A 27,679-nucleotide genomic window follows, 5' to 3' on the forward strand; every position below is an offset into this window, starting at 1 on the left:
TAAATATATATACTTTTTAATTTTGTAGATCCTTTTTTGTACATATTTTGGATTTATCGATCACATACTTACTTTAGAAAGCCTCTCAGAAGATGATGATGCAAATATTCGGAAGATAAAGTTCTCATCGTCCTCACTTGTGCCCTCCTTATCCCCTGAGATCAGATGGTTGTTTTCATCAGAGTGATCTACAAGACATAGGTAAGGAAGGATTGTTAGAGGGTGTCAGTATAACACAGTCGCTATATCTCACTAGGTTACTAGATGATACAACGTAATATACAGAATACATGAAAAAAAACTCCTGTACAAAATTAGGGATATAGGGATACAGTACAAACCCATGGTCAACATAGCTGAGATCCATGAAACATGGATAACATAGTAGACCAGAAAAACCATGTGGAAATATTTGAGCCTTGAAGTCAACATTCACATTGTTGGTGCTGTAGACATGTACATACCTGGCAATGGGGACGAGGGTGGCAAGATGGTAACAGCATCGTCTGTATTACATACAGGAACAGATTCTTTCTGCCTGTTTGAAGAAGAAAAACATGCAAATCGTAAGTAAACACAGTATAAAATGGGTTGTCTCACTATAAGAACACTGACTATAAGGCCTAATAGGACATATGACTGTCATAGCGGGGAAGGTTTTCTGCTCAAAACTACCTTCCGTGGATCAGAACACAACTACCAAGAATGGCTGGCAAGTAATACTACAGCTCTCCTACAGAGTAGGCAGTGCTAAAAATGCATGACCTGCCACAATTATGGGCTGTTATCTTCTGCATTTTCTGAAGCCAAAAGTACAATGACCGTTAACCATGAAGCGGTGAATGCTGCATTTGATATTCTGATATTTATGTCCTATATTTGGTGTTGTGTACATAGATAAGCCTGGAACTCCCAGTAATGAAGTAATGACCCTTTATAATCTACTCACATTTCTGAGATGTTTGTGTTGGTTTCTGGTGTATACTCTGGAGGGGCATTGGGATCCTCATTGTTCACCATCCTGGTAGCGATGATACAGAGCTAAATACGGATAAAAATAAGATATAAAATATTTTTTTTATGTACTTTTAGAGTTTTTTAAATTTTTTTTACATATTTTGGATTTATTAATCACATACTTACTTTACAAAGCTTTTCAGAAGATGACGTAAAATTTTGGAAGTCAAGGCTCTCATTGTTCTCACTTGTGCCTTCCTCATCCTTTGAGACCAGATGTTTGTTTATATCAGAATGATCTACAAGAAATAGGTAATGAAGTATTATTAGAGGTTGTCAGTATAACACAGTCACTATTTATCACTAATATTAATGGGAACAGATGATCACATATTAGGGAAGATGAGACAAACAGTCGCTTAGTCTAGATGACGTCTCCTTCTACTTACTGATAAATAAGCTGGTGTCTGCGTCTGAAACAAGCTGAGGAACATACTCCAGCTCCTGGCTCAGAATATTGTCAAAGTCCAAGTCACTCAGGAATGGATGAACCTTGATCTCAAATGCTCCTCCTAGAAAAAGAAAAACAAAAGTGATGCGGACATAGTCAGGGATGGCTCCATATCTGAACAGTTTATCGTAATCTGAACTAATGACAAAACTGAGCCGACATGAAGGAAATAAACTGAAAGTCTTAGTGTGGAGAACTAGAAATACAGTAGATGAGCTGATAGAGAAATGCTGATCTTTATGGACATGAGCGATATGTCCTTGGTCTAATAAGGGAATATTAATACTAGTATATCTGTTACCTGTCCCAAGTCTACGCACAGGATTTCTTCTGAGCAGCTCAGTGATGAGATTCTGAGCATCCAGGGGTGGAGCGCGATCACAATTCCAAATTAGTTCTCCTGTTACATAGAAAATTACAGAAAATAAAACCTCTTTACTGGACTGTAACATAAAGCAAAGGAAATAACTAAACAAATGTAACCAATCAACGCAATGATCGGATTATTCTACTCACCAATGACAACCCTTTTATAAAGCTCAGTGAGGGAATCAGCATCAAATGGTACACATCCCAGCAGGAATTTATACAGGATGATCCCCAATGACCACCAGTCAACAGGTCTTCCATAGCCTTCTTTCAGGATAATCTCTGGGGCTATGTAACATGGGGTGCCACAGAACTGGAAACCAACAGAAGATAGAGATGAGAATCGATGAAACAATTATTATGACAAGATATCATCGTTAAAACACAATGCAGAAGATAAAATATTAGTGGAAAAGTTCTCTAGAAAGGAAGAACGTAGAGAAGAGACAATAGTGTGATGAGATTTGCAAATAACAAGCTAAGTTCTTGTAGGTGATGCTGACCTCACGGTCCTGGAACTCTCTGGAGATGTCCACTGCTAATTCCTTGTAGGTGTTGGTTTTCGGTATCATTAGACCAACTTTAGAAATCCCAAAATCAGTAACTTTAATATGTCCAGTAGATGTAATCAGGAGGCTGCAAAAGAGAAGATGGTTTTAGCCTCACAGACTGAATGATAATAAATGACAACTTTCCCCACTTTATTATACTACGGGGGCACTTACTTATCCGGCTTCAGGTCTCTGTGCACCACACCGTAACTATGCAGGTATTCCACGGCAAGTACCGCCTCTGCAAAGTACAAGCGGGCCATGGGGACAGAGAAAGGACCCCTGGTGCTTAGAAGGGTCCCACAGTCTCCACCTATAGAAGAAAGGAAATATGACCGGTGAGGGGTTTATACAGAAGATAACCATGATATACCACGAGCAGATAACCATGATGTATAATGAGCAGTGAGCGGAAACATCCTGGGGAGATCACACAGATAATGGCGTACATAGAAATCACAAGACCCCATATCAAAAGTTGTAATTGCCCCCCACCCTAAAAAGTAAAAAAGAAATATATTTATATCCCTGTTGAAGCAGCTTGGTGTTCTCACCAGCAATACAACTTTTATGGCCATTTTAGAGTATGATGCTCCCAAAAATGCCCACACCCACACTCAATGAGTATGGTATCCCCACAGTGAATCCTCCTAAGGAGGCCACCACTTAGAAGGAGGCCAGCCACAACCCCCTACTCGGTGTGATGGCACCCACAGCAACCCTCCCACTCAGGATAATGGTTCCCACAGTCCCTCACACAATATAATGGTCCGCATAACTCCCCACTCAGTATGATGTCCCCACACAGAATGGGGGCCTCCATACAGAGTCAGGACCCCCACAGCACCCCACTTAATATGATGACCTCCACTCAGCATTTACAGTCCCCCCATATCTAGTCATACGGCCCCATTTCAGTATTTTGGCCCCTACTAGCCACCTACTCAGTATTTTTGCCCCCACCAGCCCCACCTCCTTGAAGAAGCAAATACCGCTGAAATTGTGATGACAGGTGGAGGGATGCTGCCCACTGCCGAGCGTCGACAGACCCCCTCCGACTGATGAGCCCCATAGCGCCCCTGCACCAAGATCAATGAATTTACGAGCATCTTGGTAATAGATAACCTATAGTAAATGCTCTGTGGGGAAGTAACCAACAATGTCCTAATGATATGAGCAGTGATAAGATGAAAGCAGACATGGGCTGAATATAATACAATAGATGTGTCTTACCTCCTACATACTCCATGACCATACACAGGTGAGATCTAGTTGGAAAGGAGCAGAGCATGGAGACCACAAAGGGACAATCAGCAAATGTTAAGATGTCCCTCTCCAGAAAGGCCCATTCCAATCTCTGTGCAGTATTTAGGTTCCGCTTAGCCATTTTCTTCATAGCAAAGGTCTGGTGTGAGTCTTTATGATGCACTAAGTAGACGGCCCTGGAGAGAAGGAGAATCCATCGGTTATAATAAATCCTTATTAATAATCCATCTATAGAAATCATTATATGTTTAATACTGGTATCCAAGGGGTAACATTTCTCCTTGCGGAGAGTGACATGTTAAGCTTGTCAAGGTGAGGAGACTTTTAAGCCTCAATGATCCTCTGAGAAATATGCAAATTGTCTCTTCAGAGAGGAAGAGAACTAGAACTCTAGTGCCCCTTATAGGAAGTAGTAATCCTAAAAGTCAATATCGACCCTTTAACGAGCCTTGTCACATGACATAAGATAATAGCCATAACCAAAATCTCAATTTTTGGACACTATGTTTGGGGTGCAAGCACTCATCAGTGCAAAGTGTGAGATATGGTTTGGCTGGGTGAGAGGCATCTGACCAGGATCCAAGGGGTAACGTTTCTCCTTGCGGCAAAAGCCATGTTAAGCAAGTCAAGGTGAGGAGACTTTTAAGCTGCAATGCTCTTCTGGGAAATATGCAAATTGTCTCTTTTCAGAGAGGAAGAGAACTAGCACCCTAGTGCCACCTATAGGAAGTAGCAATCCTATTAACCAGAAGAGCATTGCGGCTTAAAAGTCTCCTCATGTCCGCAAGGAGAAACGTCAACCCCTTGGATACCGGTCAGACACCTCTTACCCAGTCAAACCATATCTCACACTTTGCACTGAAGAGGGGCAGTACACCAGAACACAGTTCCTGCAAATTGAGATTTTGGTTGTGGCTATTATCCTAAGTCATATGACAAGGCTTGTTAAAGGGTCGATATTGACTTTTAGGATTGCTACTTCCTATAGGTGGAGTTCTAGTTTTCTTCCTCTCTGAAGAGACAATTTGCATATGTTTAATACTAGAAGTCTGGCCGCCACTATAAATCCACATCTAGAAATACATAAAATAGCACTACATAGATCACCTATGGGAGGTCTCCACAATGCCACTTCTGCCGGAGCCATTACCCAGGTCACATTATAGATACGAGAATCTACCGAAATTCTCTCTGGGCAGATTCGCTATAGCTGACCAAATACAATTTAGTGCAAATAAAAATTGGTCCAAAATGAATGTGCTCCAGGGCTTTCTTCTGCTGCTAAGGCCAGTGATTGGGCCCACATGGTCATGGTGGAGGGTGTAGATGTCATTGACGTCAATATGGTGTCACCCTTCATGTGACCATGTGTAGCCACCTTCTCTGATCAGCTTCATAATGGAGCCCCCCCATCAAAACAAAGATCAGAGTGGAGAGCAGAAAAGCTCAGGTGGAGGAGGCAGCATAAGAACAGATGAGGGTCTAGCACAGGCGAATGTAATAATATTATATTATTATATATTATATTATATGTAATTATATTATTTAAATCGCTTTCCTTACAGTTTGATTTGCTACAGATCACATAATTTCCCTATGATAACACTGAATGGCAGAGTTCAGGGGCAGAAGCATTGTCATAGGGAACCCTGAGAAATGTGGATTATGGCAACAGAAATCTCACCCAAAATTTCCACTGCTGATGAGTTTGGTAGTTTCATAGTCGCTCATATGCGGCTTTCTCGCCGGAACCAAAGAATCGATCACGCTCTATAAAAGAATAAGAAATAATACTGATTTATTGAAGATGCAGGAAAAAAGTTACAGATGCAAAAACTTCTCCCCCCATATTATGTCCCAGATGATTTATACTGATATGATGTTGGGAGGAAACAAACCGGACGCTGGGCAGACCTGGCGCTAGCACCCAGCACACCCAGGCAAGTGCCGGGGCCCTGAGTAGGCGAGGGGCCCACTTGCTGTCGGGCACCCTGGCGTGCTATGGGACCGGTGAGCAGAGGAGAGTGGTGCCAGCGCCAGCTAGTGGGCCTTGCTCCCCACCCCCCAATGCTTGCCCAGGGCCACGGCCAGCACAATACTTACCTCTCCACAGCTGGTGAGCAGTGAGGTGAGCATTTGATTTTTTTTTTTTTTATGTATGGAGGTATGGGGCATTATATGGGGGGGAGAAGTGACATCCTGCATGGGGCATTATATGGGAGGGAGGTAGGGACATCCTTCGTGGGGTATTATATGGGCGGGGGGGAGTGACATCCTGCATGGGGCATTATATGGGGGGGGAGTGACATCCTGCATGGGGCATTATATGGGGTGAGAGGTGACATCCTACATGAGGCATTATATGGGGGGGACATCCTGCATGGAGCATTATATAGGGGGTATGACATTCTGCATGGGGTATTATATGAGGGGGAGAAGTGACATCCTGCATGGGTCATTATATGGGGGGGGGGAGTGACATCCAGCATAGGGCTTTATATGGGGTGAGAGGTGACATTCTGCATGGGGCATTATATGGGGGGTGACATCCTGCATGGGGCATTATATGGGGGGGGGTGACATCCTGCATGGGGTATTATATGGGGGGAGAAGTGACATCCTGCATGGGGCATTATATGGGGTGAGAGGTGACATCCTGCATGGGGCAATATATGGGGTGAGAGGTGACATCCTACATGGGGCAGTATGTGTTGGGGGGACATCCTGCATGGGGCATTATATGGGGGGGTGACATCCTGCATGGGGCATTAAATGGGGAGTGACATCCTGTATGGGCCATTATGTGGGGTGGGACATCCTGCATGGAGCATTATGTGGGGGGGACGTCCTGCATGGGGAATTATATGGGGGGTGACATCCTGCATGGGGCATTATGTGGGGGGCATATCCTGCATGGGGCATTATGTGGGGGGGACATCTTGCATGGGGCATTATGTGGGGTGGGACATCCTGCATGGTGCATTATGTGGAGGGGACATCCTGTATGGGGAATTATATGGGGGGTGACATCCTGCATGGGCCATTATGTGGGGGGGCACAGCTTGCATGGGGCATTATGTGGGGGGCACAGCCTGCATAGGGCATTATGTGGGAGGGACATTCTGCATGGGGAATTATATGGGGGGTGACATCCTGCATGGGCCATTATGTGGGAGGGGGACATCCTGCATGGGGCATTATGTGGGGGGGGCACAGCCTGCATGGGGCATTATGTGGGGGGTCAAAGCCTGCATGGGGCATTATGTGGGGGTCACAGCCTGCATGGAGCATTATGTGGGGGGGGCACAGCCTGCATGGGGCATTATGTGGGGGGCACAGCCTGCATGGGGCATTATGTGGGGGGTCACAGCCTGCATGGGGCATTATATGGGGGCACAGCCTGCGTGGAGCATTTTATGGGGTCCATTATTCTATATGGAGCAATATATGGAGCTCATAATACGGTATAGAGGACTATGTGGTGCCATTATACTGTGTGGAGGACATTACTGTCCGGTCTGCACTGTGAGCTGTGAGGATTCGCCGCTTTCTGAGTTATTGTGGAATTTACAATAGATATCGCTCATGTAATGTAAGAAGTGAAATCTTCGGGCTTGTACTATATATATATATATATATATATATATATATATATATATATATATTTATCTGCGGTATCTGTGCATCATGAATCGTGGTATGTGTTAAAGGGGCCACTGAGACTCTTTCGCCCAGGGCCCACGAAATCCTGGAGCCGCCCTGCAACGGTCATCATACATTACTATAACATTCTGGATAATGTGGGAGATCACACAGAGAAGGACTTACAGGTAATCTGTCACCAGGTGTTTGCTATGTATTCTGAAAGCACCATGATGTAGGGGCAGAGACCCTGATTCCAGTGATGTGTTACTTACTAGGCTGTGTGTGGCTGTTTCAATAAAATCAGTAGATTATCACTAGAAGACTATCTGTCTAGCCAGGTAGTCCTATTGCTCTGTACCCCTGCCTCCACCACTGATTAGCAGCTTTCTGCCTATGCACAGTGTACACAGAAAGCTGCCAATCAATGGTGTGGGCGGGGTTATACAAGACTCAGCATTCAGAGCTCTGCAGCAGAAAAAAATAGTGATTTTATCACAACTGCTCCACCGAGTAAAGTAATCAACACATGGAATCAGGGTCTCTGTCCCTGCATCATGCTTCTCTCAGACCAAATAGCATAAACCTGGTGACAGATTCCCTGTAATTCAAATGTAATTAACACCATAGGGTCATCTACACTTAGAATAGATCGTCCCATGGTTGTATGAGGGATAATACTGGATGAGTCATTCACACCCCATGATCTGATGACACACACGCATCCCCCTCTATGATACTTACGGATTCTTGGATCTCCGGGATCTCACTAATTCCATTGTTAGGATTCGACAGCTCAGTTGTTTCTAAAATAATGATGAAGAAATGAAATGTATTAGAGGATATTATTCCTTCATAGATAATACAGCAATATAACGGAGAAATGACAAGATGTCTGTAAATGGGATTAATACTCGTTATATGGGGATTCTAAATATGAGAATATACGGGGAATCCATAGATAAATGTAATGTAAATGATGGAGGAACCCCTTCATAAATAACAAAAGACTGACCATCACTTCCGAAAAGAAAATGGGTGTGAACAGGTGCATACTAAGAGTAGCCATCCAAATACATAACTAACAAAGTTGCACTCTGTAACGCTATAGCATGTAAACATGAAATAAATGAAATTTGAATTGCATTACTGCTGTAGAAAATAGGATAAAAGGAAGATACTTAGCGCATAATTTGGCCAATTCATGCATGGCCAGCAGCCACGGCAAGGCGATCTTCTTTTTCTGGGTGCATGCCCAGTAGCCACGGCAAGGTGACCTTTTTTTTGCTGGGTGCATGCCCAGCAGTCACGGCAAGACGACATTCTTCTGCTGGGTTCATGCCCAGCAGTCACGACAAGGCGACCTTCTTTTGCTGGGTGCATGCCCAGCAGTCACGACAAGGCGACCTTCTTTTGCTGGGTGTATGCCTAGCAGCCACGGCAAGGCGACCTTCTTTTGCTGGGTGCATGCCCAGCAGTCACGGCAAGGCGACCTTTTTTGCTGGGAACCTATCTCCACCCATCAGCCCGGGGTGGTTTTAATTACAACACGATCCTACCTACCCATATAAATGTAGGCTTCAGCCTAGGAGAGGATTCACATTAGGAGAGGATTCCAACAAAAAGATCGCCTTGTCATTGGCTGCTGGGCATTCATGAATTGGCCAAATTATGTGCTCAGTATATTAGTTTTTTCCCATTTTCTAGAGCAGTAATGCAATTTAAATTTAATTTATTTCATGTTACTTGCTATAGCACTGCAGAATGGACCCTCCATCACATGAATGAGGAAGCCCCCACCCACGCTGCACATACGAGTGATGGTAAGAGAGCTGAAACATAGGAGAGATTTGCAAATTAGCCTGGAAGTGCACTGGGGGCGTGTCACTGCACTTGGATTTCTTCTTTCACGCCCCCAGCGCACTTCCATTCTGATTTGTATATGGTGTCTACTTTACATTTCTCCTGACTGGCACATTGGATTTCTACAAACAATTATTATTAGGGGACAATGGCCTATACCGTCACACCACTACTTCTATATGTAACAATGTGCTGCCAGGTTCCCATTACACAGAGTAGAGAGTAAATCTAACATTATCCTCCGTCCTCTGTAATATCTGGACATTCCTTGTAGAAGGTCGGGTGATCGCTCACCTGTAATCAGATCGCTGTTCAGCTCCGGCTGACTCCTATTAGGGTCAGGGATTTTCGGGGTCACATTTTGCCCATATTTGGCGTCGCCTCCTGTTGTTTCCTGATAGATATAATATATCTAATTAATATGTGGAAGATTTCACTAAATCACCAAATACATAAATCATGAAGGACTAAACCAACATTTACAGATGCACCAATTGTAATGATACAAATCCCGCGCCATCTTCAGACCTTTTCTCAGAAAGTCTCCTCAGATACGGTGGATTAAGATACGTCTATTAATATTGATCCTTACCGGGCGTTCCAATGAGCGTTCTAGTATAGACAGGACTTTTTCGGCCAGTTCTTTAAAGACAGCCAAATCTTCAGTCTGAGATCTTTCTTCAGCCTATAAAGAAGGAAAAATGGAAAGGAGAATTTTGAGATGAGAGCGGTCAGAATGGAGGCGGAAATTGTATGTGACATCGGTTCTCTGTCTGCAGATACAATGACTACATACTGTATTTGGGGACTCGTTGTGTTTTACCGTATTTTTTTGACTATAAGATGCCTTTTTTTCCAAAATTTTTGACCTCCCTTCTAACACTCTCGCACCCCTCCAATCTATCCTAAACTCTGCTGTCTGACTAATCCACCTGTCCCCCCGCTATTCCCTGGCTTTTCCCCTTGCTCCGCCAATCCCTTCACTGGCTCCACATTACCCAGAGACTCCAGTTCAAGACCCTAACCTTTGCATGCAAAGCCACCCACAACCTGTCTCCTCCATATATCTGTGACCTAGTCTCCCGGTACTTACCTGCACGCAACCTCTGATCCTCACAAGATCTTCTTCTCTACTCCCCTCTTATCTCCTCTTCCCACAATCGCATACAAGATTTCTCCCGTGCATCCCCCCTACTCTGGAACTCTCCACCCCAGCATATCAGACAGATTATTAATAATAATAATTGTCTGAATGTAGCTTACCAGGGGGGTGGCTGTGGTGGAGTGAGGTCACAGGAGGTAGGGTCACTGCTGTAGGAAGCCGGCAGTAGAAGTGGGGCGCTGCTGCGGGCCCCGAGCTGGGAGGAGCGGGGTATCCAGGAGGTGCGAGGCTGTGGGCCCTGGGCTTCAAGGAAATGTTAGCAGTGATTTAGGAGGGGAGTCCCCGCTCTGCCCATTGATTTTCTGGCGGTGGGCTTCAGGCAAATGGCCGCTGGAGGCAGTGCATGTGCAGATTTAGATCTCGGCTCAATGACGAGCTGAGATCTCAATTTGCGTATTGGCCATCTCCAGCAGCCTACTTCTTGAAGCCCACTGCAGAGAAATCAATAAGCAGAGCAGGGCCTCCCCTCCTGAATTACCGCTAACATTTCCTTGAAGCCCAGGGCCCGCAGCCTCGCACCTTCTGGACACCCCGCTCCTCCCAGCTTGGGGCCCGCAGCAGTGCCCCACTCCTACTGCCGACTTCCTGCAGCAGCGACTCTGCCTCCTGTGACCTCGCTTCACTGCCACCACCCCCCTCAGTAAGCAACCGAAAATTCGGACTATAAGACAGGACTATAAGACAGACCCCCATTTTATTATAATAAATGTTTTTCCTATTTACCTCACAAAAATTTTTGGTGCGTCTTATGGTCTGCAAAATACGATATATTAGAAGAAAAAGCTTCTATCCCTCCATTATTATCTATTAATATTGAGATGTTCTGTGCAGAGTGTCCGCCACTTACCTGGTGTAGTAATGTCCTGATGTTCTGAAGTAAATCCGTCAGATAGTCTGACGTTAGACGACGTTGTCGGTGTTTGGTCAGGCAATCCTTTACTAGCTCCATCACCAGCCGATGAGTGAAGCTGAGGACGCCATCGGGTGGTAGAAGCACACTGTTAGGACGATTGATCATAAGGATCAACAATAGTGCTTTTACCTGAGGAATGTCCAAAACAATTCCAGCCATAGTGAAAAACTGCAAGTGCTATCAGTCACTATAGAGCCAAGAAAGGCACGGGTGAGCCTATGTGCATTGTATATATAGCGACTGTGAGCAGTGATGTCACCATCACCTGTGATGTCATCACGGAATCTTGTGATAGAATCTTCACGGAGCAGCTCTGCGCAAATAGAATGCGGCCTGGTATTATATAAAGTGAAAACACCATACAATTAACTACCCATGTTATCATGGCCGTTCTATTTTATATCCAATTAGAACACAACCAGGATAAAGGTGTGTTCACAAGTTGGATTTTGGCAGTATTTTTTTTTCTACCTCAAAAATCAAAGGAGGCAGGAAAAACGCTGCTTAAAATTCAGGTGTTTTTACTTGTGTTTTTTTTTCCATTCATTTGAATGGGTGAAAAATGCTGCAAAACCTCTGAAAGACTTGACAAGCTGCAGATTTAAAAAAAATGCAAAAAAACAGCATGTGAATGAGATTTCAGAAATGTCATTCACTAAGATGGTACTGTAAAACACAGCATTTTTGCTGCAGAAGAAAAACAGTGAATACACCCTAAAAATATCCTCAGTCATATTATGGGAAATATTGTATATTTCGCATTTATTATCTCACGTGTTTTTCTTCACCATAGAACTTTTAAGGCTGTGTGCCCACTATGCGTTTTTTAGGCGTTTCTGCAGCGTAACTTCCGCCGCGGAAACACTTAAAAAACGCTTGGTGATAGGTCTGCAATGGTCCCCAATGATAATCCGCATGTGCTGTGCACATGCAGTGGAGATTTCCGCTGCGGATTATCATTGCGGAAAAATCCACAGCACGTCCTTTAATTTTGCAGAGTCGCTGCGATTTAGCCGCCATTGACTTGCATTGGAACGCATAACATCCGCATGACTACAAATACACATGTGGACATTATGCGACTCAATGCGTGGATGGTACCTGGGTCTGGAGATGAAGAGACTCTCCTCCAGACCCGGGTACCATAGTACTTGTAGTTAAAATAGAATTAAAATAAAAAATAAACATATACTTACCTTCTGATGGCCCCTGTCTGCTCCCGGCGGTGCTGCTGGCTCTTCGGCTGCTCGCGGTGGTAAAATGACCTTCCATGACGCCATTTAGTCATGTGACAGGTCACGCGACCGCTGACATCGGCAGTCGCGTGACCTGTCACATGACTAAATGACGTCATGGAAGGTCCTTTTACAGCACCGTGATCCGCCGAAGACACCGGACGCACCGGAGAAGGAGATCGAGGACCATCGGAAGATGAGTATAATGGGTTTTTTTTATTTTTCACCATTATTATTCTTTTTTTTTATTATTGATGCTGCATTTGCAGCATTGTAACTTGGTCACACTATATAAATCCATTTCCGAAATCTCATGCACAAAGCTTGCTTATTTGTCCTCAGTATTTTGTGCTTTCCATGGCTTTTTGCAATAGAGTATGTCACTTGTTTCAGCGTTTTTCACCCATTAAAAAAAAGGGTGGTGGAAAAAAATGTTGAAAAAAAGCCTAGTGTGAACATTTTGCTGCGTTTTTAGTGAAAAAAGCAAGTATGTGACACACATTTATTCTTGTGATTTTCCGAAGTTTAAACCATCTTGTCTTGATCACCTGAGATAGCAGCTTGGATTATTACAGTTTAATTAAATTAGTGATGCCTACAAAATAAACATTGGTTGAGCTAGGTGTGAGATTGAACAACACGTGTGGCCCAGGGAGGTGTGAAAATGAACAATGCCTGAGCAACTCAATGGCAAACCATAATGTGAAAGTAAATAGTGTCCTACAAATTCAATGCACTGCCAGGGTCTTAGATAAACCATTCCAGACCAATTCACCCCCCCCCCCCCGTTACATTTGTAATGTGTACTTTTTCATGAACATATGTCTTGCAATGGTGACCTGTTTTCATGTGTCTATGGTGGAAACAAAGCTGAACTTTGGGATCCTGAAAAACGCACCAAAAATGCACCAAGAACCGCTGCAAAAAAACACACAAAAACCTGCGTTTTTGACGCTACTTCTTTCCTGCCAAGAGATTATGTTTTGCTGCAGAAAAAAAACACCTAGTGTGAATATAGCCTAAGACTTACTCTGCCAGCATTATTAGTCAATATTCTGTATACAAATAGCACTCCAATCCAGGTATTCAGTTTATCATAAACATGCCTGAGTTAATCTGCCAAATACACATAGTATGCTTTCTCATAGGTGAAATATAAATCCTGTTAAAGGTCCAAGTTGCAGCAGTTAAGTAGAACAAAACAGACCTCTTCATTCTTTGTAGGTGGAAAAACTTTCGAAATTGTCAGTGTATCAAGTACTTATACTCCTGACTGTATATAGTATAATTGCCGCACTGCTACATACAGGTGCTTCTCAGAAAATTAGAATATCATCAAAAAGTGAATTTATTTCAGTTCTTCAATCCAAAAAGTGAAACTCATATATTATACAGAGTCATTACAAACAGAGTGATCTGTTTTAAGTGTTTATTTCTGGTAATGTTGATGATTATGGCTTACAGCCAATGAAAACACAAAAGTCATTATCTCAGTAAATTAGAATTAACAAGAAACACCTGCAAAGGCTTCCTAAGCATTTAAAAAGGTCCCTTAGTCAGTTTCAGTAGGCTCCACAATCATGGGCAAGACTGCTGACTTGACAGATGTCCAGAAGGCAGTCATTGACACACTCCTCAAGGAGGGTAAGCCACAAAAGGTCATTGCTAAAGAAGCAGCTGTTCACAGAGTGCTGTATCCGAGCATATTAATGGACGTGGAAGGAAAAAGTGTGGTAGAAAAAGGTGCACAAGCAACTGGGATAACCGCAGCCTTGAAAGGATTGCTAAGAAAAGGCCATTCCAAAGTTTGGGGGAGATTCACAAGGAGTGAACTGCTGCTGGAGTCACTGCTTCAAGAGCCACCACACACAGACGTATCCAGGACATGGGCTACAAGTGTCGCATTGCTTGTGTCAAGCCCCTCATGACCAATAGACAACGCCAGAAGCGTCTTACATGAGCCAAGGAGAAAAAGACCTGGACTGATGCTCAGTGGCCCAAGGTGTTGTGTTGAGATGAAAAGTAAATTTTGCATTTCATTTGGAAATCAAGGTCCCAGAGTCTGGAGGAAGAGTGGAGAGGCCACAATCCAAGCTGCTGGAGGTCTAGTGTGAAGTCTCCACAATCAGTGATGGTTTGGGGGGCCATGTCATCTGCTGGTGGAGGTCCACTGTGTTTTATCAAGACCAAAGTCAGCGCAGCAGTCTTCCAGGACGTTTTACAGCACTTCATGCTTCCCTCTGCCCACAAGCTTTATGGAGATGGAAATGTCATTCTCCAGCAGGACTTGGCCCCTGTCCATACTGCAAAAAGTACCAATACCTGGTTTACACACAACAGTATCACTGTGCTTGACTGGCAGCAAACTCGCCTGACCTTAACCCCATAGAGAATCTATTATAGAGAATCTATGGGGTATTGTCAAGAGGAAGATGAGACCCCAGACCCCACAATACAGATGAGCTGAAGGCTGCTATCAAAGCCACCTGGGCTTCCATAACACCTCAGCAGTGCCACAGGCTGATCGCCTCCATGCCACATTGCCGCATTGATGCAGTGATTGATGCACAAGGAGCCCGACCAAGTATTGAGGGCATTTACTAAACATACATTTCAGTAGGCCAACTTTTCGGATTTTAAAAACATTTTTCAAGCAGTTGTTATGAAGTATTCTAATTTACTGAGATAATGACGTTTGTATTTTCATTGGCTGTAAGCCATAATCATCAACATTAACAGAAATAAACACTTATAATAGATCCCTCTGTGTGTAATGACTCTTTATAATAGATCCCTCTGTGTGTAATGACTATATAATAGATCCCTCTGTGTGTAATGACTCTATATAATAGATCCCTCTGCGTGTAATGACTCTATATAATAGATCCCTCTGCGTGTAATGACTCTATATAATAGATCCCTCTGTGTGTAATGACTCTATATAATAGATCCCTCTGTGTGTAATGACTCTATATAATAGATCCCTCTGTGTGTAATGACTCTATATAATAGATCCCTCTATGTGTAATGACTCTATATAATAGATCCTTCTGTGTGTAATGACTCTATATAATAGATCCCTCTGTGTAATGACTCTATATAATAGATCACTCTGTGTATAATGACTCTATATAATAGATCCCTCTGTGTAATGACTCTATATAATAGATCCCTCTGTATGTAATGACTCTATATAATATAGGAGTTTCACTTTTTGTATTGAAGAACTGAAATAAACTAACTTTTGATAATATTCTAATTTTGTGAGAAGCACCTGTATATAGTATGAAGCCCCACTGCCCCATATGTGTATGTATGATTTGATGCACATGACTCGCCCCCTGGGCCGTGGGGTACACGGAACCGGACCTTCTAGTGTATGGTGCTGATGGGGGTAGTAGTGGCAACCCGATCCCGTGGCTCAGGGTGGTCAGACCAAATGGTGGCAGTCTATTTATCAGTGTTTTGAATGTCCGACTACGCCACCCGTGGATTGCGGTCAGGGATAACCGCCGCTGCGAGGCAGACTGCTGAGGCTGGTGTTGGTGTGCAGCACAGGTGTAGGATAACTCCCCACGGGAAGAGTGTAGCCTCAGGGCAGTGTAGGTGGATGTTGGGGGTGATAGTGCAGGCCGCAATAGTAAGAGTTCAGAGTCCACTTCAAACAGTTCAGGGTCTTTATTGTAGATATTATTAATGACCCAACAGTACCGGATAGGAATGGGCCTGGGTGTCTGAGAGCATTCGGGCGAGCCCCACTGGTCAGGGTGAGTGTGTAGGCCTACCGTTCTCTCTATGCTCTTTCTGACTATCCCCCTTTTCGTGGTGTAATAGCCCACGTCCCTGAGCTGGCCGTGTACTTCTCGCCTGTATGGCATGCGACTAGGGCCTTGGGTACCTGTTGCTTGCTCCTCGCTGTACTGGTCTCTCTGTGTGGCGGAGCCTCAAGGCTTCTTAGGCCAAGGGACCTGAAATCCCTCGCAGGTTGGTTCTCTGCTGCTGGGCTTGTAACCCTGACAGCCCCGGACCCCAATGCCCGGTAGATTGGTTCTCTTCCAGGACCGGCTCTCGTCACCTCTGTCCCTGGCTTGCAGTTTCTCCTCTGCCTCATGGACTCCTCAGCTACAGCTGAACTGTCCCTCCTTCTCTGGGACTAGTCTCACTCCTGAGCTAGGTCTTCCAGTTCTCTCTAACCCTGCCCCCAGTTCCAGCTTTTTTAGGGGCAGCCAGCTCCCCCTGCTGGCCTGGGACAGGAGGTGCTGTATGCTAATTGTCCCTAACCAGGGGACCTCCCTCCTGCTCTCAGACACAGATTATTGTTTGTGGCATCCAGGCCTGGGGTGACACATTCTCCCCTAGTAAAATTTAGTACTCCGGACTAAACAGGAAACACAAATACAGGGTATAAATGACAACATAACATATATACAAGTATATTTTGTCCTTGAGGTCACGGCGCTTCCGTGACCGGGTGTCCATGTCACCCAACAAGGTGTGAAGTTTTCCGCGGTGTGGGAACCTGTTTCCATAAACCCCAAGTTCCTCGCCTTGGGCGTGGCGACAAGGCTGAGCTCTCTACTTTGGGCCACAAGGAGGCCACACCGGACAGATTTTTCTTCCGTGGCCATCTTCGAAAGAGGGCACCAAGTGCAACTATCTACAAGACAGTTCCGGTTATTCAGCGTCCATAACCTGTTAGTCCATGAACTAGAAAGACTGGAAAAACATAATTAGCAACCAGGCAACAAACATAAAACATTTACAATATACAGCATTTAGATCTTCCAGCGAGCTGGTATTTGCCCCCTAGTGCTCTGGGTTGACCTGCGTAACCCACTGTCTGGTGGTGGTCTAACCTGACTTTCCCCACTAGCATTCAGGGTACAGCTACTAGCTGGGTTTACAGGCAGTGCAGGCAGATATCTGCGGGTCCTTTGGCTTACCGCAGGTATGGCAGGCTCACTGTCAGCAGAGGGTTGACTCTCCTGGGCTGCTGGCATGGGTTCTTCTGCCTCTAGGGCTGCTTGGTCTTCTGATTCCTCCTACTCTCCTGTAGGTTCCTGCTGGGTTGGTTGAAGGAAGTGTAGGACGGGTACCACTATTGCATCAATTATCCGAGTCCAGGACCGGGGGAACTCTCCAAGAACTGTGCTGATCATTTCTTACTTGTCTTCTGCGGGTTCAAGGTCATCTTGATCTTCTCCTGCACTCTGTAGTTGCTTGGGGCACCTTTTTAGGTGGTCTCTGGAGACAGTGCTAGTGGTTTCTCCTCCATCCTTAGTAATTACACATACCTTCGGGTTGTTGTGGTTGGACTGCAGTACTGTGTACGAGTCGCTCTCCCACTGGTCATCTAGCTTGTGAAGCCTTCTCTTCCGCTTCAGGACCTGCTCACCAGGTTCCAGGGGACCAGCAGGGGCGTGTTGGTTGAAGAGCCTCTCTTGCTTTTCTCTCGCTTGAGCCAGACTCCTCTCCACACTCTCCTGTACCTTCTTGTACTGTAGCCGCCGTTCCGTATCCCAGTCCGCGTCTGGGGAGGTGTCCTTGGGGGTCAGGACTCCCATCTCCAGGTCTATCGGCAGCTTACCTGGTCTTGCCCTCATCAGGTAAGCCGGGGTGCAATTTGTAGCATTCACCGGGATATGGTTGTATAAGTCTATCAGGTCTGGCAGCTTCTCAGGGCCACAGGCTGCGTTCTTCCAGGGGCAACGTTTTGAGGAGATCAATGACGATATTATTCATTTTCTCACATAGCCCGTTGGTTTGTGGGTGGTAAGACGTTGTCCGAATCTTCTTACTGCCGTAGAGGTTGAAGAACTCCTGGAAGATTTCAGCCCCAAACGCTGGACCTTGATCTGTCAAGACCTGTTCCGGATACCCGTGTGGATGGCAGAAGTGTTGTTGGAAGGCTCTGGCCGCTGTTTGGGCTGTCAAGTCTTTAACAGGAAAAAGAGAGGGGTCGCTCACTGGTCTATTCGGGTGCTCTGAAGAAAAGAGTAATCTCAATTGCAAAAAGAACTTCGGCACTCCATACATGAAAATATAAGAAATATTGTATCTAGACTAATGTCACTTTGAAAAATGAAGGTTTTTTGCGCATAATTTGGCCAATTTATGTGTGCCCATCAACCATGACAAGGTCACCTTCGTATGATGGGAAACTACGCTACGCTACCACTGGATATGCCACTCTTGGGCTGTAAGCCTGTATGGACAATATGTCTCTGCTTGGGCTTTTAACCTACAATGTATGGGCTGGTAGAGCTAGTTAAAACCACCTGTGACTGAATGGGAGGGACACATGGTCAGAAAAGAGGCTGTCAAACTTCTAATAGTGTGAACACGTACCTGCTGTGACGCGCCCCTGGGCCTGCTGCTTCGCGCGGCATCGCGCGCACGGGGGAGCTTACCCGGATCCGGATCAGATGGGGGTAGTAGTCTCGTGGCGGTGACCCGGTCCGTGCCCAGGGAGTCAGACTAAGTGGCAGTCTATTAGCAGTAGATGGTGGATGACTACGCCACCCGTTGAATGCAGCTATGGAGCTGCCGCTGCAGGGCAGACCGCTGAGGCCGGTGGAAGGATGGTGCAGCGTGGATGGTATAACCCCCAACGGGAGGGGTATGGCCTCAGGGCAGCCGACGTGGATGATGGGGGTAGCAGGAACCACTCAGAGACGATGCGGTGTAGTTCAGGGTCTTTACTGGTGACAAAGATAGACCCTCCCGGAGTACTTGCTAGCAATCGGGGCCTGGTCAGTCCTTGAGCAGATGGGATCTCCCCTGGCCAGGCGGAGTTGTAGGCCTTCCCAACTAACTGTACTCTTCTGGCTACCTTGCTAGAGGCGGGTAAAAGTAGCCCACGTCCCTGAGTGTACCGTGTGGTACTCACCCGTATGGCCAGTGACTCGGGGCCTTCTAATGGCTTCCGCTCCACGATGGCGGTGCTGGTCCCACGCTTGTGACCGTGCCTTCGGGTTTCTGGGCCAGAGGACCTGCAATCCCCTGCCGGTCGGTTTCTGCTGCTGGGTAGAGATTAGTCCCCACAGCCTCGGACTCCGGGTCCGGTGATACTTCTCAGTCAGGGCGAGCTCTGCAGCTGCCAGCCCCTGACTCCTTGTAACACTGCTCCCACAGAGCTCCTGATGTTCTGTTCCTATATTTGCTTCTTTTCTCTGTCTCTACTTCTTCTCTACTCACTAACCCTGCCTCAGCCCTAGGTTTTTATAGGGGAAGATCTTCCCCTCCCAGGACTGGGCAGGAGGTGTGGCATGCATAGGATCCCTGACCAAGAGACCTCCCACCTGCTCTCAGACGTAATATCTCTATCACTGTGGCAACCAGACCCCTGGGGTGTCACATTCCCCCCTAGTGAAATTTAGTACTCCGGGACTAAACATATTTTTGGAAAAACATAACAAGGTATAACAATAACAATACAATAAAGAAACACATAAAGGTGGTCACGGCATGTCCGTAACCGGGTGCAGTCTTTGAAGAAAGCAAGGTGTCCATTTCACCAAAACAGGGAGACGTAACCAGGTAGGGGTCTGTCCTGCCCCGAGTCCTTAACAGTCTTTTGTCCGTCCTGGGTTACGCTCCAACTATGTACACAGGATTCCCGGTAAATCCACCAAAGACTCCTATAAACAACTAGAAACACATAATTATACACAAGCAACAAGAAAAACAGGTAACCACAAATAAAACAATTTATACATTTCAAATCCTCCAACGTGCGGGTAACTGGCCTCTAGTGGCCCTAGTGGACCTACGGAGCTGACTGTCTAGCCCTGAACTACAGGGTGTAGGAGGTGTCAAGGGTAAACTGGGCAGCTGTCTACCGGCTCTTTGGCTCACTAGGGGTACGGCAGGCTCACTATAAGCAGAGGGTTGATCCTCCTGTTCTGCTTGTGTGGAGTCTTCTGCCTCCTGGACCGGCTGCTCCTCCAGCTCTACCTGTCGCTCCGTAGGTGCTTGGGATGCTGGTTGGAGGAAGGTGAGTACGGGTACCACAACTGCGCCATTGACTTGAGTCCAAGACCGAGGGAAGTCTCCGAGCACAGTACTAACCATGTCTTCCCTTTCCTCTACGGGTCGAGGGTCTTCTTGTTCCTCTTCAGGGTTCCGTAGCTGTTCGGGACACTTCTTCAGGTGATCCCGGGATACAATGGTTGTGGTTTCCCCTCCGTCTTTACTGATGGTACAGACCTTTGGGTTGTCGTGGCTTGAGGGCAGTACGGTGTACGGGTCCTTCTCCCACTGGTCGTCCAACTTGTGGAGCCGTCTTTTTCTCTTCAAGACCTGCTCTCCGGGTACCAGGGGAACAGCGGGAGCATACTGGTTGTAAGTTTTCTCTTGTCTTTCCCTAGCCTGACAGAGACTTCGCTCCACGCTCTCCTGTACTCTCCGGTACTGCTGCTGCCTCTCTGTGTCCCAGTTTGCTTCTGGTGAAGTGTCCTCGGGTGTCAGGACTCCCATTTCCAGGTCAACAGGTAACTTACCAGGTCTCGCCCTCATTAGGTAAGCCGGGGTACAGTTGGTGGAACCTACCGGGATGTGGTTGTATAGGTCCACCAGATCGGGCAGCTTCTCAGGCCACAGACCGCGTTCTTCCAGGGGCAACGTTTTCAGAAGATCCATTACCACCTGGTTCATTTTCTCACAAAGTCCATTAGTTTGCGGATGATAGGGTGTCGTCCTTATCTTCCGGCAGCCATACAGAGTGCAGAATTCTTGGAAGACCTCCGCTTCAAAGGCAGGTCCCTGGTCTGTCAACACTTGGTCCGGGTACCTGTGTGGACGGCAGAAATGCTGCTGGAAGGCTCTAGCTGCTGTTCGAGCTGTTAAGTCCTTGACGGGGACGACAACCAAGAACCGGGAGTAGTGATCCACGATGGTTAGTGCGTAGACGTAGCCACTTCTGCTTGGGGTCAGTTTTACATGATCCAAGGCTACCAGTTCCAACGGCTGCCGGGTGACGATGGACTGCAGGGTAGTCTTCTGGCTGGCACGGTCCTTCCTTCTTAGGTTGCACGGGCCACAGTCTCTGCACCACCTCTCGATGGTTCCCCTCATGCCTACCCAGTGGAACCGCTCGCGCAGCAGGAACTCCAGCTTCTTCCATCCGAAGTGTCCAGCCCCGTCGTGGTATGCCTCCATCACCATGGCTGCGTCTCTTCGTGGCACCACTACTTGCCAGATTAGTTCATGCGTCCGGGAGTTAACCATTCTGCGGCACAACTTCCCCTTGTAAAGGAACAGTCTACTCTTTTCTGCCCACAGTTGCTTGGCTTCCTCCGGAGCGTCTGGGTCAAGGCGAGCCTCTGGCCGAGTCAGCATCTCCTTCACCAGCTGGACGGCAGGGTCACTGTCCTGCGTTTCCGCCCAGTTGTAGTGAGGTAAGGGGTTAAGCGTAGCGCCTTGCTTACTCCTTACCCGATGGGAATACTGGATAGTCCCATGACGGTGAAACGCGGGGAGTTCGACTTCTTCCAGTCCCTCTGGATCTTCTCCTACGTCCGGTAGGTTTGGCATCCTGGACAGGGCGTCCGCGTTGGTATTGGAGCGTCCTGCCCGGTATTTGATGGTGAACTCGTAGTTGGACAGGCGGGCCATCCTTCTCTGCTCTAGGGCACCGAGTCTTGCCGTGTCCAGGTGTGTCAACGGGTTGTTATCCGTGTACACGACGAACCGCGAAGAAGCGAGGTAGTGCTTAAAGCGTTCGGTGACTGCCCACACCACTGCCAGGAACTCTAGCTTAAATGAGCTGTAATTCTCAGGGTTTCTTTCGGTGGGTCGCAGTTTTCGGCTGGCGTAAGCGATTACTCGCTCTTTCCCCTGCTGGATCTGGGACAGCACGGCTCCTAGCCCGATGTTACTTGCGTCGGTGTAGAGGATAAAGGGCTGGCTGTAATCCGGGTACGCCAGGATTTCATCCCCCGTGAGGGCCATCTTCAGCTGGCGGAAGGACTCTTCTTCCAACTTCTCCCATCTGAAGGGCGGCTTCTGGTTCTTGGCCTTCCGGGACTGGCCTATCAGGAGGTCTTGCATAGGAGCTGCCTTTTTGGTGAAACCGGGGATGAACCTGCGGTAGTAGCCTACCAACCCGAGGAACTGCCGCACTTCCTTTACACTGGAGGGACTTGGCCATTCCTTAATTGCGGTGATCTTATCAGGGTCGGGAGCCACTCCGTCAGCGCTCACCACGTGTCCCAGGTACTGCACCTTTGGTTTCAGGAGGTGACACTTGGAGGGTTTCACCTTTAGGCCGTAGCTTGCCAGAGCTTCGAACACTTCCGCCAGGTGTTTCAGGTGGTCCTCATAAGTCTTAGAATATACGATGACATCGTCCAGGTACAACAGGACCGTCTCGAAGTTTCTGTGGCCCAGACAGCACTCCATTAATCGTTGGAAGGTTCCTGGTGCGTTGCAGAGTCCGAACGGCATACAGGTAAACTCGCTAAGTCCCATCGGGGTGGTGAATGCGGTCTTCTCCCGGTCCGCCTCTGCTACAGGAACCTGCCAGTACCCACTAGTGAGATCCAAGGTAGAGAAGAAGTTAGCAGATCTTAAAGCAGCCAAAGACTCCTCTATAGTTGGTAAGGGGTACGCATCCTTGTGTGTGATACGGTTGATTTTCCGGTAATCTACACACATCCTCATGGTGTTGTCTTTCTTTTTGACTAAGACTAGTGGAGCTGCCCAGGGGCTACAGCTATCCCTGATCACCCCAGCCTCCTTCATGTCTCTAAGCATCCCCTTGGCGTGTTGGTAGTGTGCAGGGGGTACGGGTCGATACCTCTCTTTTATGGGAGGATGGTCTCCCGTGGGGATGTGGTGTTCTACCCCCTTGACTCGCCCGAAGTCTAACGGGTGTTTACTAAACACTCTCTCGTACTCTTGAACCACCCGATAGACTCCCTGTTTCTGGTGTGAGGGAGTGGAGTCAGTACCCAAATGTAGTTGCTGACACCAGTCCTCCATTGTTTTCTTAGAGCCGTTACCTTCCTCCGGGTGAGATGGAGGCAAGGGTTCCACAGATTGTATAGCATTTTGGTTGATGGTATATAATTTGGCTAGCGTGGCATACCGGGGCAGGTACACTTCCCTCTTCCCGATATTGATTATGCGAACGGGCACCCTCCCATGGCGTACATTAACCACCCCCCGTGCTGTCAAGATGGTGGGCCTACTGTCTGAGTAAACTGGTTCTACCATTGCCTGGTAATCTCTACCTCTCAGACCAATAGCTGCCCGGCACCAAATCATCATTTCACTTTTTGGGGGCATGGCAATAGGGAAAGGGTCACACATTCTCACGCTACCAATCTCACCGCCGGAGAGTTCCACCTGTTGCCGCTGCATCAGTGCCCGGATCTCTTTTTGGAGCACTCGCTGCTCGCCGGAGCTGACGTTCTTGGCAACCTGCTGTAAAAGGAAAATCACCTCTGCAAGACAATTTTCAATTACATTAGTTCCTAGAGTTATCTTTGGGTGACTCTCGTGTTTGTCAATGTCTACAATGATCAGTCCCTGTGCTGCCAGTTCAACTCTACCAATTTTAATGGTCACCTCTTTAAATCCGATCTGTGGCACGGGCTGACCATTGCTGGCGATGATACTCAAATCGTCGTCAGGGTAGCGGGTAATATCCGAGTCATTCCAGTACTGCTTGAAGAGCACGTACGGGATGGTGGTGACCTGTGATCCGGTGTCCAGTAGGGCACTCATAGGAATGCCATCCAGTACCACAGGCAAGACTGGACGTCCGCCCACATATTTGTCGCGCCAGTTCGATGGGCCTGATGATCTTTTTCCTAGGGGTTGGCCCTCTACCCTAGGTTGTGCCCGTTTAAAGGACAGTACCTTGCCATATGTCCGGGTTGATTGCAGCGGCGGCAGATGGGTTGTCCGTCCTCGTTGTATCGGTCGCTGGGTCTTCCTCTGGCCGGTGGGGTCCTCCTTGGTCGACGCCACGGGATGTCCTCCGGTCCGGATGCCAGCTGGATCTTCCCTGGAGTGGAAACCTGTAAAGACTGCACAGTTCGGGTTAGCGCAGCAACGCTTTTAGCTAGCTCTTGGACCTGATGGTGCAGGTCTGGAGCCGAGTCATTGTTCAAAGCCTGCGCATCAGCTCCCACAGGCCCTGCCGACAAGGGCGCCGCCTCCTGGTGGTAAGTGGTAGTGGGGCGTCTGTGGGTCACAACGCCACCTGGTGCCGGTTCTCGGAGCACCCGGATGGCTCTGTCCTTGAACTGTGCAAATCCCAGATGAGGGTCCTGTAAGGCCATTGCCCGCAACTGGGTTCGGTGGGCATTGCAATATAAACCCTCTATAAATTGTTCAGTTAACAGGCTGTCCTCGTCTCCCACGCCGTCAGGGTCGGTCTGCTTAATGGCCCTCAGGGCCTCTTGTAGGTTCAGGGCATAGTCCCTTATACTCTCATGTGCCCGCTGTTTGCACCCGTAGAATCTAAGCTTGATCTCGGCTGAGGTGCGGGTATCAAAGGTGTCCCTCAGCCGGGTTAGTATCCCTGCGACAGTCCTCCCCCCAGGTGGCCAGGACTTTACCTCCCTTTGGGCTGCCCCGGTTAATTGGGCCACCAGGATGCTCACTTTTTGCTCTTCTGTGAGGGGGTACACCTGGAAGAGGCTATCCAGTTTTTCTCTAAAGTCCTGCAGGGTATGTGACTCCCCTGAGTACTGGGGTAGCCAGGCTGCCCCCGGGATATAGGGCATGGTGAAAGGCATGACCGCCACAGCGGTGGCGCTGGCGGGGGTTGGAGCGGTGAAGCTCTCCTCCGTATCCTACCTTGCGATGATCCTCTTCCGTAGGCCGCGGCTCCGCAGTGGATCGTCAGGGTTGAGGACCTTCCGTCGCGCTCCTGTGACGTCGGCGTCTGCTGGGCTCCTTCCAGGACCTTACGCAACGTCCGGACGTGAGGCGGGGCTTCAGTTCTCGCGCGCTTTCGGAGCCCACGCCCCTCTTCTTCCCGCGCGGCGTCTTCAAGATAGCGGCCAACGGCGGGAAAACTCCACGGATGGCGGGAAGAAGGCTGAAGATGGCGCCGGATGGCGGGAATCTTCACGGATGGCGGGAAGAAGGCTGAAGATGGCGCCGGATGGCGGGAAAACTTCACGGATGGTAAGTTTTTTAAAAGTCTCTTTTTCAGGCACGCAGTACCCGGTGGTTGCGGGCACGAAATCCTGCCGACTACGCCAAAAGTTGACGCGCCCCTGGGCCTGCTGCTTCGCGCGGCATCGCGCGCACGGGGGAGCTTACCCGGATCCGGATCAGATGGGGGTAGTAGTCTCGTGGCGGTGACCCGGTCCGTGCCCAGGGAGTCAGACTAAGTGGCAGTCTATTAGCAGTAGATGGTGGATGACTACGCCACCCGTTGAATGCAGCTATGGAGCTGCCGCTGCAGGGCAGACCGCTGAGGCCGGTGGAAGGATGGTGCAGCGTGGATGGTATAACCCCCAACGGGAGGGGTATGGCCTCAGGGCAGCCGACGTGGATGATGGGGGTAGCAGGAACCACTCAGAGACGATGCGGTGTAGTTCAGGGTCTTTACTGGTGACAAAGATAGACCCTCCCGGAGTACTTGCTAGCAATCGGGGCCTGGTCAGTCCTTGAGCAGATGGGATCTCCCCTGGCCAGGTGGAGTTGTAGGCCTTCCCAACTAACTGTACTCTTCTGGCTACCTTGCTAGAGGCGGGTAAAAGTAGCCCACGTCCCTGAGTGTACCGTGTGGTGCTCACCCGTAAGGCCGGTGACTCGGGGCCTTCTAATGGCTTCCGCTCCACGATGGCGGTGCTGGTCCCACGCTTGTGACCGTGCCTTCGGGTTTCTGGGCCAGAGGACCTGCAATCCCCTGCCGGTCGGTTTCTGCTGCTGGGTAGAGATTAGTCCCCACAGCCTCGGACTCCGGGTCCGGTGATACTTCTCAGTCAGGGCGAGCTCTGCAGCTGCCAGCCCCTGACTCCTTGTAACACTGCTCCCACAGAGCTCCTGATGTTCTGTTCCTATATTTGCTTCTTTTCTCTGTCTCTACTTCTTCTCTACTCACTAACCCTGCCTCAGCCCTAGGTTTTTATAGGGGAAGTTCTTCCCCTCCCAGGACTGGGCAGGAGGTGTGGCATGCATAGGATCCCTGACCAAGAGACCTCCCACCTGCTCTCAGACGTAATATCTCTATCACTGTGGCAACCAGACCCCTGGGGTGTCACAGCTGCAACGCTCCAGGAGCGGGATCCCAAAAATGATTAATAGAAAAAAGAGAGGGGTCGCTCACTGGTCTATTCGGGTGCTCTGAAGAAAAGAGTAATCTCAATTGCAAAAAGAACTTCGGCACTCCATACATGAAAATATAAGAAATATTGTATCTAGACTAATGTCACTTTGAAAAATGAAGGTTTTTTGCGCATAATTTGGCCAATTTATGTGTGCCCATCAACCATGACAAGGTCACCTTCGTATGATGGGAAACTACGCTACGCTACCACTGGATATGCCACTCTTGGGCTGTAAGCCTGTATGGACAATATGTCTCTGCTTGGGCTTTTAACCTACAATGTATGGGCTGGTAGAGCTAGTTAAAACCACCTGTGACTGAATGGGAGGGACACATGGTCAGAAAAGAGGCTGTCAAACTTCTAATAGTGTGAACACGTACCTGCTGCAATGCTCCAGGAGCGGGATCCCAAAAATGATTAATAGAAAAAAGAGAGGGGTCGCTCACTGGTCTATTCGGGTGCTCTGAAGAAAAGAGTAATCTCAATTGCAAAAAGAACTTCGGCACTCCATACATGAAAATATAAGAAATATTGTATCTAGACTATTGTCACTTTGAAAAATGAAGGTTTTTTGCGCATAATTTGGCCAATTTATGTGTGCCCATCAACCATGACAAGGTCACCTTCGTATGATGGGAAACTACTCTACGCTACCACTGGATATGCCACTCTTGGGCTGTAAGCCTGTATGGACAATATGTCTCTGCTTGGGCTTTTAACCTACAATGTATGGGCTGGTAGAGCTAGTTAAAACCACCTGTGACTGAATGGGAGGGACACATGGTCAGAAAAAAAGCTGTCAAACTTCTAATAGTCTGAATACGTACCTGCTGCAATGCTCCAGGAGCGGGATCCCAAAAATGATTAATAGAAAAAAGAGAGGGGTCGCTCACTGGTCTATTCGGGTGCTCTGAAG

This window comes from Phyllobates terribilis, unplaced genomic scaffold (genome assembly GCF_046119375.1).
Source record: "Phyllobates terribilis strain yellow unplaced genomic scaffold, ASM4611937v1 Scaffold_99__1_contigs__length_5935540, whole genome shotgun sequence".
Classification (NCBI taxonomy): Eukaryota; Metazoa; Chordata; class Amphibia; order Anura; family Dendrobatidae; genus Phyllobates; species Phyllobates terribilis.